Source organism: Girardinichthys multiradiatus, chromosome X (assembly GCF_021462225.1).
Source record: "Girardinichthys multiradiatus isolate DD_20200921_A chromosome X, DD_fGirMul_XY1, whole genome shotgun sequence".
NCBI classification, from domain to species: Eukaryota; Metazoa; Chordata; class Actinopteri; order Cyprinodontiformes; family Goodeidae; genus Girardinichthys; species Girardinichthys multiradiatus.
In genome coordinates, this window is record NC_061817.1 from 3,900,960 (window position 1) to 3,913,026 (window position 12,067).

Genomic DNA, 12,067 nt, shown 5'->3' on the forward strand with positions numbered 1-12,067 from the left:
CCATGTACAGTCTTGCTCTTCTGATCTGGGAGTCTTCATCATCCATGTCTTCCAACACCAACCTCTCATAATGGCTTTGAGCTGTTCCTTGTTTGTCTAAGGGATGTGCTGTTACATGGCTCAGCCACAATTTTTTAGCTTCGTCACTTTCAGTAGCATTGGTAATCATCGGCCACACATCTTTGATGTAAACTTCACTACTTTCTTCTGATCTTTTCTCTCTAACTAAGGTCTTGATCTTTTTGTACTTATGAAAAACATCAGCTTCAGGGCTGGATGCCGTGGGTTGTTCAGACATTTTCCCTATGGGCTTGCTTATGGAGCGTGGTGCTGACCGCAGTGGAGGTTCTTCCTCGGCTGACAGCTCATCAACCTGTCGCTCGATCTCTTGTGTATACTTGTATGCTGCTTTCTTTAGTCTTCTTAACATCACATCTCCATCATAAGCAGATCTGAACTTGCTGGTCAGGGGCTGATAAGTTGCTAGGGTGTGGTAGGATGGCATCATTAGGATGTTGGCCCATTCCCCAACTGTTGCTTTTACCCTGAGTTCGACTTTGTCAGCCCATACAGCTGGGATGTCATAGTCTCTCTGTCCAGCTTCTGGTATGTACGCTCGACGCCCATCATTCGCTTGAACCGGCCCCCATGTCAGGTCTCTGGCCATTCTTTCTGAGACCCGGTAGATGTCAAACACTTCCCCTGCTTTCTTTTCTCCTTTTCTCTGTCCTACTTTGATTGGCTTGTGAGGGGTTGCCTGCTGCACTTGGATTGAAAACAGGCTTTCACTGTCATCACTCTCTGCCCCAGAGGTCTCATATTCTGATGGTTCTTCTTCTTCCGAGCCATTGATTTCTCTTTCTGGGTTCAAGGGCTCCATTTTAAATGGACTCAGGAGCTCCTCTTGAGCTGGACTTTGTTTTATCTTTTTCTTTGCTTTTAAATCTTTTGTTGGAACCAGCTCTGTTTTATCTAGATCTTCCAGGCTGCAATTAGCTAGGCTTATTTCCACAGCCTGCACGGAGGTTGAAGGGGCAGCTGCGTCTTTCTTTGCTGATTTTGGTCTTTTCTCCAGGCGGGACACTTGGTTGGTCTCACTCTTGTGCAGGTAGCATTTTTCATCAAGGTGTGGTTTGATTTCACTCCCTTGTTTGATTCTTGATATCTCTAATTGAGGAGGATCTTTCGGCTTCTTCTCATCCATCCTTTCTACTAATGTCAGCTCTCTCTTCCTCCGACTCTCATGCTGGCTAAGGGACGTGATGATGACTATTTTGGCCAGTGAGGCATCTGTCAGCAGATTCTTGACTACATGGTGTGCTGTTGCAATGGCTACTTTTTCTGCTGACTCCCATGGCAGGTTATGCGATCTCAGTCCGTCTAGGCATATTGTTACCCTTCTCAGGCCGTGGTTGATGGCAGCATTCAGTCCTTCTTCCAGGGCTAACCACATTTTCTCTCTGTACTCTTTCAAGTCTTCTCCCTTTTTGTAAGCGGCAATGGGAGAGTGGATGACAGCATAATAAGTGAGGTCGGCCCCACTAGTCAGATGCACTTTGTTTGCTTTGTTCTGGCTCACTTGTCTCCTCGGCTCTCGAACCTCTTTTTTGTAATCTTCCCCTGCCTGGGCTCTTAACCTTTTCCTGAATTTGGTATGGTGGATCTTGAAGTTGTCATTTGTGAAAACTAACAGTCTCCGTCTCCCTGTATGTCCCAGGGGTCTCCGATAACTTGGTAGAGTCGAGTCCCGTTTTGCAGGGAAATTTGACTTGCATCTGTGGGCATCAGGTCTAGGACTTTCCTCATCATGACTCTGTCTGACTTCTGACTAACCTTTATTGGCTCTTTTCCTTCAACATCTGTCTTTCCTGTCATTCTGAGTTGGTTACTGGCACTATTTTCTTTGGCTTCTTGTTCAAATTGGAAGGTAAGGTCTCTTACTTTACTTTGTGTGGGGTCATGCTCCATGTGGTTTGGGGTGTTGGCTATACATTGGAGGTTTCCCTTATGACGCTCGAAGGCTGCTGATAAGAGGGCTCCCTGCCCAGCAGTCTCTTGCAGTTCCTGTCTGGCCTGAGCAATCCGTTGAAGGATGTCACCCTTCGGCCTTGTGATGTATGGGATAATAGTTGGTCCTTGGCTGTGTTCAGCTTTCTTTGGTCTTGCTCTTGTTTTGACTCGTTGCCCTCTTCTTCACTCTCTGTTTCTTTTGTTAAATCATAAGTTGGTATCTCTGGGTCAGCTCTGTGGTATTTTCTTTGATCCGGTCTGCCATACTCACTACACTCCTCAAGCAAACTCTCTTTGTCGCCATCTTGGATGGCTCCAAGCTTTTCTTTGAACTGTGTCATTTTTCTGGTATCTATTTCATACTCTTTCAACCTTGCCGTGGCTCTGGCGGTGGGGTTTGTGAGGTACCCGTTCTGTCCAGACTCGCTGGAAACCATTTTTACGATCGGGTCATATTTTTCGGATGGACTGTACAGTGAGATCAGCTTCCCTGGTCCCCACTGTTCAAGGAACCCTATCCACCAGCGTAACCGTCGACCAATGTCTTCCTTCCTCTGGACTGCCTTGGGGCATGGTACCATGACCAGTCTAAATCCATGTTTTATCTCTGAACAATAGTATACTTCATCTCTTTGGAGGTGGTTTGTTAGCTGACTCTCTAGTGCTTCTTTCGATTGCTCTTATTTGAAACTGAAGAACATTTTCTTTACCGATGAAGCCCATGTTGAATATCCATCCCCACCTAGCAGCACCTCGGTAGGTAAGCGGTGTAGCTCTAACTGTGTTGATGTCAGTTGTTCTGTTGACGGGAGTGATCCATCAGCTCCCCGCTCCGTCCATTTCTGCGTTTCAATCTCTTCGTCCATCGCTATGTGTTTGTCGTCTTGAGTTGTCCGTCTCCACGGCTGTTGTCCGTCTCCACGGCTGCTCATTCCCTAATTTTACAACTGGCTCTTGGTATATGGGCTAGGTTAATTGTAGTGGCTCGGCACGAGCCCCAAGGGCGCTGTTTTAACAAACTTGGCTAAGACAACCTATAAAAACCTCCTAAAATATCTTAGAACCAGGCAACAAGACTTTTTACCACCAATGAAAAACCAAAAATACGGTGACTCAAATAATTGAATGTCCATGATTTAAGTAGAATTTTATATGTTTCTTTAATTAGTAACGCTTTTGCAGGGGTCAGTAATAGCTTAAATGCGGCAACACAAAATAATTTCAAAAATAGAAATGAATCAATCAACTCAAACTGTCTTTCCCTCATGCTGAAACTAGTGAGTTTGGAGAGGCTTTGAAGACGGAGGCTCATCCATGCACCTGATGGAGATGTTTCTTCTGGTAACGAGTGGTTTCTTGAAGGGAATACGACTTAATCTTTTCTTCCTTTAAGTGGTAGGCACTGATGCTCCAGGCTTCGATGGTTAAACAGGATCTTTGTTGTCATATGTCTCTGAAGACAGTAGTTTCCAGAGGCTGAAGAGTTGAAGGAAACCTGGAGACATAAATGAGGTTGATTCAGGACTTCCAGAAGCCTGAAACTTAGAGCAGTCAGCTGTTCACCGATCAAGTTCACTTCTGTTGTGTGGACAAAAAGGCTTTAGATGAAATCAGATTCTTGATTTTGAGGCACAGTCCTTTCTGGGCACACGGGTTGATCCTCTTTTTAATGCAGTCGATCAGCTGGGCTGTGTCTCTGTTCCTTTTCCATCTGAGCTTCTTTTCTCCGTCCGATCTTGTTCGCTGGTCTTCTGCGAGAAAACAACCCCAGTTCCCTCCTTCAGCATTGCTTTTATAGTGCTTGATGCTTTCACCAGTCAGCCCCTTGTTAGGCTTCTCAGTTATTGCCCAACCTACTCTGCTCAGCTTCTTAGTTATTGCTCAATACTTAGTCATGGTCATCGTGACTTTCTGGTTCTTGTTTTTTCGGCCTTGGAGAGGCCGGTAATAGCCACGCAGCTGGCTGTAGACTCATCCTCCCTTCTTTGCGCTGGCCTTCAAAGGATTTGTTGTCAGCATGCAGTTGGCTCTCGTCACTGCTAGTCATCCTACAGTTCTTTCCCTAATCTGCTCAGTCTTAAACTTTACACAGTATTACACATTCCATTCTCAGCTTTCTGCATTTACTTTAAAACACAGTTACAAAACCATCACTTCATTCTTCTTATTCATGTTTCAGAAATGATTAACGTTATATCTCTTTCATATATAGCTGATTGAGAATGTCAAACCTTAATGTTTTTTACTTTAATTCTCACTTCTTAATCACATTTCAATCATACATCTTTTAACTTGATAATCAAAGATTACTAATTTCATTTAATACATGTGAAAGAATGTAAAATCATCATACATCATTTCTTTGGATACACTTGTTTATATTTTTGCAAAAGATAAGACAGATAATATGTGGCAGATAACATGTGGCTCCACACAGGCCTCTCCAGTCTCTCAGTTCTAGAATATGAGAACATGCTTGTTTCACTCTCTACTGCTTCAACTGTGTATTTTAATAATTATTGCATGGATTACACATGAGGATATAAGGATATTTATTGTAACCTTTATGGAGTTAACTGTGAACGGTTACTAAATGTTGCATGGATTACATGGAAAGATCTCACCTTATTTTGACAAAACACCATCAGTGTATTTCACTCCTGCAGAAGCCCACACGCGCCTCTCGCCCACAGAAGCAAAACTGAAGAAACCTGAACATCTTTCAAAATGGGTTTTCCACCGCTTTTAAGAAACTTTCTGTGTTTCCACAATGCCCCAAAATCATGGACTATACCAAATCCGTATCCTGAGTCTGTGCAAATGTTTACAGTTTGATTTTCGGTTAATTTGCAAGCTTCAGTCAGGGCCACAAGCTCAGCAGCCTGGGCAGAAAAGTGTTTTGGCAGTGAGCCTGAAACAAAAGTTTCACGGGAAGAACACATTGCAAAACCCACCTGATTCCTACCAGTATCAGGGTTTCGAGAAGCCGAACCATCAACAAATAAAATCATCTCTGGATTCTCCAGAGGTATCTCAGAAAGGTCAGGCCGGGGTGTGCAAACTTCCTCCAACACTGAAACACAGTTATGAGGCTCCCCATCTTCTGGCGTGGGGAGAAGTGTTGCTGGATTGAGCACAGTACACCTTTTAACAGTTATATTTGGCATGTCCAGAAGAATTGATGTGTATCTCAGCCAACGAGCAGCAGAAAGGTGTGATGTTTTTTGTTCAAGCAGAATAAGAGCAACAGAGTGTGGAACCAAAACTGTGAGGTCTCCATATCCAACAATGTCTCTAGAAGCCAACACAGCTTTTTCTGCAGATGCCACAGCACGAACGCAGTTATGGAGTCCCATAGCCACGGGATCCAATTTTGCAGAAAAATAAGCAACATGTGGCAGGTTATCTCCATGATTTTGGAGGAGAACTGATGGCATGCACCCATGTTTTTCATCAACAGCCTGAAAAAAAGGTTTGTTAGGATTTGGTAATCCTAAAGTAGGAGCCTTCTGCAAAGCCAGCTTATGTTGTATGAAAGCTGCTTCTGCTTCAGGTGTCCAAACAATATTGTCATGAGATTGAAGACCTTTACCATGAATGAGAGCACCCAACGGGCTTCCATACGGGAATAATTAGGAATAAAATTCCTGCAATATGAAGCCATGCCCAAAATTGACATCAACTGTTTTTTTGTAACACGTTTTGGAATGTTTTGCACTGCATTCATACGCTTTAAGGAACGAGTTTTACCTTCAGCAGAAATAATACGATCTAAAAAGGTTACTTGTAGCTGGATAAGCCGACGTTTAGAAAGAGAGGCCTTATGCCCCACTGAATGCAAATGTTTCAACAGCGTGAAAGTGTCTTTCTCACATTGCTCCTTAGTAGGACAACAAAGCAGAAGATCATCAACATACTGCAATAAAGCAGAGACTGAGGTCAACTCCAATGACTCAAGACTAGCTTTCAATGCAGCATTATATATACAGGTCCTTCTCAAAATATTAGCATATTGTGATAAAGTTCATTATTTTCCATAATGTAATGATGAAAATTTAACATTCATATATTTTAGATTAATTGCACACTAACTGAAATATTTCAGGTCTTTTATTGTCTTAATACAGATGATTTTGGCATACAGCTCATGAAAACCCAAAATTCCTATCTCCCAAAATTAGCATATTTCATCCGACCAAAAAAAGAAAAGTTTTTTTAATACAAAAAACGTCAACCTTCAAATAATCATGTACAGTTATGCACTCAATACTTGGTCGGGAATCCTTTTGCAGAAATGACTGCTTCAGTGCGGTGTGGCATGGAGGCAATCAGCCTGTGGCTCTGCTGAGGTCTTATGGAGGCCCAGGATGCTTCGATAGCGGCCTTTAGCTCATCCAGAGTGTTGGGTCTTGAGTCTCTCAACGTTCTCTTCACAATATCCCACAGATTCTCTATGGGGTTCAGGTCAGGAGAGTTGGCAGGCCAATTGAGCACAGTGATACCATGGTCAGTAAACCATTTACCAGTGGTTTTGGCACTGTGAGCAGGTACCAGGTCGTGCTGAAAAATGAAATCTTCATCTCCATAAAGCTTTTCAGCAGATGGAAGCATGAAGTGCTCCAAAATCTCCTGATAGCTAGCTGCATTGACCCTGCCCTTGATAAAATACAGTGGACCAACACCAGCAGCTGACACGGCACCCCAGACCATCACTGAGTGTGGGTATTTGACACTGGACTTCTGGCATTTTGGCATTTCCTTCTCCCCAGTCTTCCTCCAGACTCTGGCACCTTGATTTCCGAATGACATGCAGAATTTGCTTTCATCCGAAAAAAGTACTTTGGACCACTGAGCAACAGTCCAGTGCTGCTTCTCTGTAGCCCAGGTCAGGTGCTTCTGCCGCTGTTTCTGGTTCAAAAGTGGCTTGACCTGGGGAATGCGGCACCTGTACATTTCCTGCACACGCCTGTGCACGGTGGCTCTGGATGTTTCTACTCCAGACTCAGTCCACTGCTTCTGCAGGTCCCCCAAGGTCTGGAATCGGCCCTTCTCCACAATCTTCCTCAGGGTCTGGTCACCTCTTCTCGTTGTGCAGCGTTTTCTGCCACACTTTTTCCTTCCCACAGACTTCCCACTGAGGTGCCTTGATACAGCACTCTGGGAACAGCCTATTCGTTCAGAAATGTCTTTCTGTGTCTTACCCTCTTGCTTGAGGGTGTCAATAGTGGCCTTCTGGACAGCAGTCAGGTCGGCAGTCTTACCCATGATTGGGGTTTTGAGTGATGAACCAGGCTGGGAGTTTTAAAGGCCTCAGGAATCTTTTGCAGGTGTTTAGAGTTAACCCGTTGATTCAGATGATTAGGTTCATAGCTCGTTTAGAGACCCTTTTAATGATATGCTAATTTTGTGAGATAGGAATTTTGGGTTTTCATGAGCTGTATGCCAAAATCATCCATATTAAGACAATAAAAGACCTGAAATATTTCAGTTAGTGTGCAATGAATCTAAAATATATGAATGTTAAATTTTCATCATGACATTATGGAAAATAATGAACTTTATCACAATATGCTAATGTTTTGAGAAGGACCTGTAGTCAGACTTTCACAATAACCTTGACACAGACAAGTGAAAGTGTGAGGTTTTCCTTCAAACTCAAAAGCAAACCAAAATTGGACCTGCTTATCAACAGGTACACTAAAAAATGCATTTGAAAGATCAACAACAGAAAAAAACTTTGCATCTGGAGGAACTTCTGACAAAATAGTGTGCGGGTTTGGAACTGTAGGAGCTCTGGCTTGTACTGAAGCATTTACAACTTGTAAATCTTGCACAAACCTCCATTCAACAGGTTCTCCTTTACTCCTGATCTTTTTAACAGGAAAAAGAGGAGTTCTTACAGGAGAAGCTTCACAAGGAACAATAATTCCTTCTTTCAGAAGCGATTCAAAAACAGGTTTGATTCCTGCAATGGCTTCTGGTTTGAGTGGGTATTGTTTCACACACGGTCTGTAGTTTGACGTTGGAGTCACAACAACAAGTTCACAACCTTTTATGAGTCCCACATCATATTCACTTTTTGCCCACAGGCCAGGAGGCACCTGGACCAACAAATGAGCCATTTTGGGAAAACAGATCATTTTCTGGGATCAACTGAACAGTTCTTTGGCAGTGCAGTGTGCTAAGAAAAGGTCTTTTAAATGCAGAAAGTCTCTTAGAAAACATAAGATTAGAATTTGTTGATACCACAGTCCAATCAGACACTTTTTCACACTGCAACACAAAATAGTTCACATCTGTCAACTTTTGTGTTACAGATTTTGCCAAAGCGATGTGTGGGACAGTGTCTCTTGTTTTGAAAAACTGCAGCTGGTGTGAGTTCAGACAAACAGCAAGCGTGGCTGTATTAGCATTCCAATACAGCATAGATGTGGTTAGTTTTTCACAAGAAATGCAAAACCAAGCTTTCTCATATTCTTTGTCAGAACCCAACGACATATGAGCAATACAGTTTAAATCAACAGCTTGCATAAAATCACAGGAGGGATTAACAACTGATCTAACCTCCTTCAGCAACTGCTGAGAACACAATGAATTTTGCACTTTCCACTCATAAACATAGTTCAATGCTTGTGGACTGAACTGTACTGCAGTAAGCACTGTGTCAGCCTGAGTAGAGACCCTTACACCCTCTGGGGTGGACATTAGAATGATCCCTAGCTTGCACATCAAATCTCTACCCATCAAATTTACAGGACACAATGATGATAAGAGGAAACAATGTTTGGAAGTAAACCCCTCAGGTGTTACACATGCGATGGGCTTTGTAACATGTTCCCTTGTCATCTGCCTTGATGCTGACATAGAAAAAACATGATTTCCGCTGAGCTTTGGGGGTGTTGAAAATTCCTCTGCCTTAACAACAGAAGAAGTTGCTCCTGAGTCTACCATAAATGATATTTTCTGTCCTGAGACGATATGATCAAACATTGGGAAAGCTTTATATAAGTTGGTATATATTTTCTCTCAAATTTCTTTTCCAAAACAGCATGTTGCACTTTAGTCAAGTCATCACAGTCATTGCAAAGCAGCTCTTCATTGATTGAAATAGGAAGAGAAGGAAAAGTGGATTGAGCATCTATATGTATATTTGTGTGTGTGTGTGTCTAACTGAGAAATAGGATAGCTAGGAAAAGAGTGTGGAGCAGCTGGGTGTGTTAAAGAGGTGTGGTGTGGTACCGCTTTGACGAGATGGCTGACACTGTGGTGGGTTGCGCTTGCCCTCCTCTGCCTCGGTTAGTCAATCAGCCTGGTAAGATGCGGCCTCAGCTGGGTAGGGACATTGCTCCCTCCAATGTCCCTTTCTGCCACACTTGAAACAGGCGTCTGGATCACAAAAACGTCTTCCCGGATCTCTCAATGGGCCTTGCTTTCGTCGATATCCTCCCTCCCTATTCCTTCCGACATTTTGGTACATCGTAATCGTGGCTAGATGCAGTTCTTTGTCAGATGCTTCTTTTTTACTCCGCTGCCGTTCTTCAAACATGAGTTGAGCATGTTTGGCATGCCTGCGAACATTGGCAAGGCGAGGATGATCAGCCTAGCCCACATATGCTCCCTTAAGATGTTGTGCTAAAAGTGGAAGCATTCCTTTTATGACCGCATCACAAACAAGGGTCTCCCAGACACCTGCTTCTGTACCCACTTCTGTGGACGTTCCTATCCCACTGTACTTAGTCACTGCTTCGATCACTCTGGTGATGAAATCATTAGTGTCTTCATCAACTTTCTGCTTGCAGGCATAGATGTTAGTCATATTGATCTTTCGGGGAAACTCTGTCTTTATGGCAACCGCCAGGACATCAACGGCATTCCTGTATTCCATATTTGAAGCATCATCCCAATCCTCATTTTTCAGACGTAGGTTACGAACAGGGAGCTTGTTATGGATTTTTGCAATGTCAGACAAAGTTATTTTACGTGTCAGGATTCGGCGTATTTCAGCACCAGTAGGGCGATATTCCTTGCAAAAATCAGAGAAACTGGTGGAAAAAACTTCACTTGATGTCATGAGAAGTGCAGGACCGGAAAACCAGTTAGGTCCATTTGGACCCATTACTTCCACCATAGGTGTAGTGAGAGTGTGTCCCTGAGCCTGTCCCTTCTGTCTGGTATGAGAAGACGGAGGGCTGGAGCTTGGACCTGGCCGTGAATCAGAAGGATCTGAGGAGCTGTGCAGCTGTGCAGATGTGGTGTTAGAGCTGTCTTCCACCTTCAGTGACTGCTGTTGCTGCGAGGCTGCAGATGTGGCTGGTTCTGCAGCTGGAGGTCTGGAGGTCGCTACTGCAGAGGAGGAGCTGTCAGGCTGCTGTTCGTTTCTGATGGGTCGGAAAGCATATGAGTCCAGATCGTGGTCCACCACAGCCGCCAGAGTCGTCAAAGCTCGTAGATCAGGGTATAGAGAGTGAGAAACAAGAGAAGAATTAGCAGAAGTGTCAGACTTTACAGCTGGATTATAAGGGGGTGGGATTATTTTGTGTATTTTTCTATCAGTATTTGGTCCAAAGTTGGTTAGAACAGGTACAGAGATAGAGCTTTTATTTTGTCGCCCACCCATGGGTTTACTGTCATCCTGATTCCCTGGCATCAATTTAGAGTTTTTTTTCTCTTGGCATCACTCAGCTTCATCTTTCCAACATTGTAAGCATGCTTTATCGTTTTTCATAGCCCGGTAATCTTTTTGATCTATTTTCTTTTGTCCGTCTAATTTTTCCTCCTTTTCTTTTATAGCTTCTTCAACCCTCTGTAAAACTGTAAGATTGAATGAACCCCCCTCAGTGCTTTGTGGACCATGATTTTTTTTAACATAAAATCAAACGTTTCTCCCTGGAGAGAAGGAGGTGATCCCTTAGAACTGAACTGCTGTCCTATACTGACAGCCTTGCCACACACTTTATTTACTGGTAAATGGAATATTCCTTTAAAACCTGCAGACGTCTCCACAAGAGTTTAGAGCTTTATGGCACCCTAATTGCCTTCCCCCTAACTTACTCGTTAGGGGAGCCTCGCTCAACCGTACAGGGAGGGGTCTCTACTGGTGAATTACCGTTCACCCGCGCACAGCGTGGCATCAACTGCGCCAGCGAGGTCCGTACACCTTGCTCCTGTTCCAAGGAGGGAAAAATCCCAGATCCCCTTTGTCCCCAGTAGAAACTGTTAGTTTTAACCTTTTAATTAAAATTTAAGAAGTTCTTATTATTATTAAGCCTATTATTATTTTCTCTATTTTTGCAATTTAATTTATACGCCTTAGGTTATTATTTGTTTTTGTTTTCCTAATATAACCTAATGATAATAATTATTAAATTGTGCTGATTCAAGATCTCACCATCTCTGGGAAAAAATCAGGTTCTTTCTGGATTCCAGTGCTGAGTCTCCCAGGAACCTCGACGCAGAAGTCCTCTGTCCCTGTAACAATAAGCGGGGTAAAGGCAAGGAATCTCTTCCAAGGCTGGCGCCTGGCACTTCTTCGTCGATGTCCCCAGAGTAAATCAGTCAAGGAATCCTGTTCCTGATGCCAAATTGTTGTAGAAAAATTCACATCCAGAGACTGATGAATGTCACTCAGAATCAGCTTTATTTTAATCTTGCAAGAGAGAAGGACTTTACAGCATTGGAGATGTGCTCAGTAGTGATGCCAAATCATTCTGACCAGACAAAGTAAAAGTTCTCCTATAAGCTACAACAGTTTTCAAGGTGACTCTCATGAGACCTGTTGTCCTAGACATAATCTTAACAGTGTGGCATACATATTATCTCACAAGCAGAAGGCTGAGAAACCATTACTCTAAGACTAAACAAAGAAGAATGGAACAACACAGAGGGGTTCTAATACTTTTTTCAGTTCCTGTAGAGTATCAAGGAGCAAATCAAGCAAGGCACTAAAATTTCCATAACATACCCCTCCTTTCGTGGTAATTCTGAAACAAACTATGGTAAAGAAAATGAAGTTAGAGCTTGTAATCATCTGAAAGAACAGGACATGAACACCATTCAC